This window comes from Morone saxatilis, unplaced genomic scaffold, assembly GCF_004916995.1.
Source record: "Morone saxatilis isolate NCDOM2014 unplaced genomic scaffold, NCSU_SB_2.0 Contig19, whole genome shotgun sequence".
NCBI classification, from domain to species: Eukaryota; Metazoa; Chordata; class Actinopteri; family Moronidae; genus Morone; species Morone saxatilis.
Genome location: NW_023339751.1, coordinates 20854967 through 20859177, shown reverse-complemented (window position 1 = coordinate 20859177; position 4211 = coordinate 20854967). Strand labels below are relative to the sequence as shown.

The window sequence follows — 4211 nt, the reverse complement described above, 5'->3', positions numbered from 1 at the left end:
GTCGATGCAGGCTCGCTGCAGCGCGCAAAGGAGACGACGTTCGTTTCTGACTCCCTTCGGCTCTCAGGTTACATCCACTGGTGTGGGCTGATAGCGGGTGGCAGGCTGCTGCACGTGCTGGACGAACAAGGGCCTCCATCATTGAGGCGTGGCGTGGCTAGTGCACGGTTCCTGCGCATCACGCAATGAAACTCGCTGCGATATGGACCATGGGTACGCCGTGGCACACAGTGAGAAATATATGAAGGCTGGGCATTTGACAGGTCTGCAAGGATGGAAGAGCGCTGAAGTTGCCAGCAAGCGTTGACAGAGTTTTGTCCCGCGTGTGGTGTGCGCTGGGGGTGTGTCGTGTGGTGTGGTGTGGTGCGTGTGTGTGTGTGTGTATGTATGACTAATTGTCCAGTAAAGTAGGAAGGTATTTGTTGGACCTTTTCTTTGCGCTCCTTCCTCTTGTCTCAATTAAAATTAGAAGTTGAGGAAGCTAAACAAAGAAACAGACCTATTGTTCTGGAATTCCTCCACTGCGTCTGTGTCTCGAAGTGAGATCAGAGAACAACAACATTAAACAACTGGAGCAGCGTCAGTGGTAAAAAAAAAAAAAAAAATAGGCTTATTTTTCCTTAACAGAGTTATGAAACAGTCTGTGCCTTCAGGACAGAAGGTCATGAAGTGAGACACCGTCTGTCCTCGACATCTGAGCTCCATTAAAGTTCCTCATGGTTAATTAAAAGTCAGATCTATTCCATATTTCATCATTGTATGCACCTTTACATTTTTTTTTGATTATGTCATTATATAATAAGGAGAAAAACTGAACATGGTGAATCACTTAATCCATGTTTTTTATTAACCTGATCTGACATTTAAAATCCGGTTCTGTGGCATTGGACAATAATTGGCTGCTCAACAAGCCATTGTAATAATAACAAGCTGCCAGTGGAACAGGGAAGTGTTTTGATTAATACAAGAACTTAGCCTTATCTGTAAATCATTACACTGCCAACTGCCATCTTATTCTCTATTCTTATTACCCTACTTATTGTGTTTTTATTAATCACTTTGCTTTGTTTGCTGATGGATACAACAAACACTTCCTCAAACAAAGGTGACCGCTACTTCCTATTTCTGTGTTATCAATTAGATAATGAATCAATCACTCTCAGTAACTCCTTTATTTATATAGCACCTTTAGTAAATGCAGCTCAAAGTGCTTTATAGTTAACAGTTGAGAATAATATACATATTAGAATATTACGTGTGAAAAAACATTAAAAACTGTATAAGAAATCATACTAGCCTGGTAACAATTACAAATGAAAAGTGTATTAATATAATTCAAATGTAGTAAGTCATTTATATAAATTCATTTCTCCTGATTAGGCAATATAAAGTAGCTCTATACAATATACATTAACATCTTCTATAAAAAGTTTTGTGATTGTAAAAACAAGCGAGTTTAAGTGATAAAATAACACGATTACTTAACTGTCAATTGTGCTGTAAGCAGTTTGCGTAATAATTACATTTTTCACATATACAAAGTTCTGTGTTGAAACTCAAAACCTAAAAAAACAAAAATGTTTACTGGCTTACCCCCAGTGGCATCTAGTTATGCAGATAGTTTCAGTTTCATGTTCCAAGATTTGGAGATAATGACGCCAATGAATGTAAATGAAACTCAAAGCATTCAAAAATTACATTTGAAAAACGCTGTCCCTATTACTCTGCAAACCTTGCGTTGGACAATAAGCCGTTCTTGTAATTTGGGTGGACCGACCCTTTAAATTCGACAATAAAACGAGCAAAATTCCTGGAAATTCTAGCACAGTTATCAGACCCGCTCTCGCAGATGAAGGGAAAGTATAGGGGGAAGGAGGACAGAAGAGATGAGGAAGAAAAAGGAGGGGGGATGGAGGTGGGGAGGACATATTTGTGAGGAGGAGAGGAAGGGATGACTGATTCTATAAGTGGAGAGCAGGAGGAAAGAAGAAGGCATATGAGTGCATGACGGGGCGGAGTAGCGGTAATGAGGGTAGGAAAGCAGTGGGTGAGAGGGGAGGAGAGGACAGGGAGATCCATGAGATGCAGCAGCAGATAACAGCGTTATCAGGCCGGTCTGATTGCTCCATGATGGAGGAGAGATTGCAGAGGAAGTAAGGAGCTCTGCCCATCGTGCGACTGGTGCTGGCATTACCCCTGCTAGCCATAACACACGTCTGCCTTGGCGCCAAACATGCTTGCATGCACACTCACTGACACACACACTCGTACACATACAAACATACTGTATATGCACCCAAAAGCACATATGCAAGCTTTCTTATGTAACAGGACTTCAGCTGGGAACAGTGATCTGCTGATTAGGAGGTAAAGCTGACTGGGATATATATATATATATGAGCACAAAGACTGGTAAGCATCTTCAGAAGTGGAAAAATACACCCCCTAGTGACTCAAGATTTTATCTTGTTTAGTTTAAAGGCATACTAAGTAGGATTTTCCTACCTGACGTCTGTATCTGCAGAGACCCTACCCGCATTGCCTGGAGTTTCTTATTTTCATAACATTTCTGGATGTCAACCTTTTGGCAGCGTGCAGGGTCTGAGGTCGGGACTATATAAAAAACGTAGTGAGCAGATCGCTGTCTCCATCTCTCTCTTCTGCTCTCCAGCGCTGGCACAGCACCAAAACTAAGTGTGTGTAGAGATAGGTCTATGCAAGACTATCAATGTATAAAGAGCTGCGGACTGTGTGTCTGTTTGACCGAGGAAGGGGTGAGATACACACAGCAGACTGTGGCCCTTTGCTGCGTGTCATCGCCTCTCATCCCACGTCAGTGTGTCCAAAAATACTGTTTATTTTCTCTTATTCACTGCTTTGTTCTTGATAACCGAGCTCCCTCACTCCATTCACTGTCTACCTTGTTCTACCATCGCTGCTCTCAGTTGAGGGGGGCCAAGTTTGAATAGTGGGTTTACCAATACCAATATGTTTCTGTGACCTTAATCTGTTTAGCTCATTGTTAAAATTTATGTCTCTTAGGTTGTTTCATAACATTATTTTAGTGACATTGAGATCTTTCTTTTTTGCTGTTTTTATGTCCTTTGTCATGAAACTCTCAGATAGAAAACATGAAATTTAAGTCTTCAGTAACTGTAGAGCAGATCAGAGCATATATGACGTTAACAGGGTTTCCTCTGATGGTTTTGTTATGTGTTACACACCCTAAAGTTTGTCTTTTCAAGTCTTCTGTTTGAAACTGTTGCGAGAGCAGGACTCAAGCAGGAACCAGAATAACTGTCATTACAAAGAAAAAAGAAACCCCACCATGAATCGGTGAAATAAAGCACACACTGTGAGAATCTAACATGACCCCGCTGTCCTGTCACTGCATTCTGTCCAGTGCAACAGAACCAATGTCAAAAAGTGAGAGAGGAAATGATTATCTGAACAGCAGCTGTCCCTGTCATCGTTTCTACACTCTATTATTTGAGAAACAAGGGCAGTTACACATCCAAAGAACAACAGAGAGAAGAAAAGTGCAACTCGGCCCAAATGACTGGTAATCGCAGCTCAGTATTTAGGCCAAAGGTGCCGCTGGTCTTTGGACTCGGCCTTGAGAGTCTCCCCAGCTCCCCGGGGCCCATGAGAAAGCTCTGGGCCCCCCCTGGGGTTAACGCTATCTGGGCCCAGCTCCAAACTAAAGCCCCGAGCCTTGCCGGGAGCCTTGAGAACTGGCCCTTCTTATCTCAGTTAAAGGGAACTGCGAGAGCCTCTAACGGTTAGAGGCTCTCTGAACAAAGCCCAGTAGCTGATGGGGTTAGAGTCTAACCCCATCAGCTACTGGGCTTTGTTCAGCGCTAAGCCGCGGTCCGCACACACACACCCTCTTGCGCTGGGTCCAGTTAGGCGCTAGCTGTGTTTTTTGTTTTAATTAGCTCAGAAATGAGACATTGTGGACACACTGGAGTCTCTGTGTATAAATGTTTGGACACTGCGCTGTACATATTTGAATATAATTGCATAATGTGCAAGTTATGTTCTAAAAGTGGGCAGCTATTATGAAAGCTTGTGTAGTTTTGGGTGTAATTTGTCAGGGCCGGGGATCAGGAGTGGCCTGAGATGCAGGAAGAAGCTGCACTGGTTTGTTTTGGCCCCGAGCCAATGCTTCAAGAAGGAAAACAAGCCTGATGTGCGCACACACACACACA

General features: G+C 43.0%; 1 protein-coding gene across 1 annotated transcript in view; it reads left to right on the top strand.

The window, feature by feature from the left end:
• The window catches only part of epas1b (endothelial PAS domain protein 1b), a 69123-nt gene that overhangs the window by 37421 nt on the left and 27491 nt on the right, over positions 1-4211 (top strand). The gene's annotated exons all lie outside the window — the stretch shown is intronic.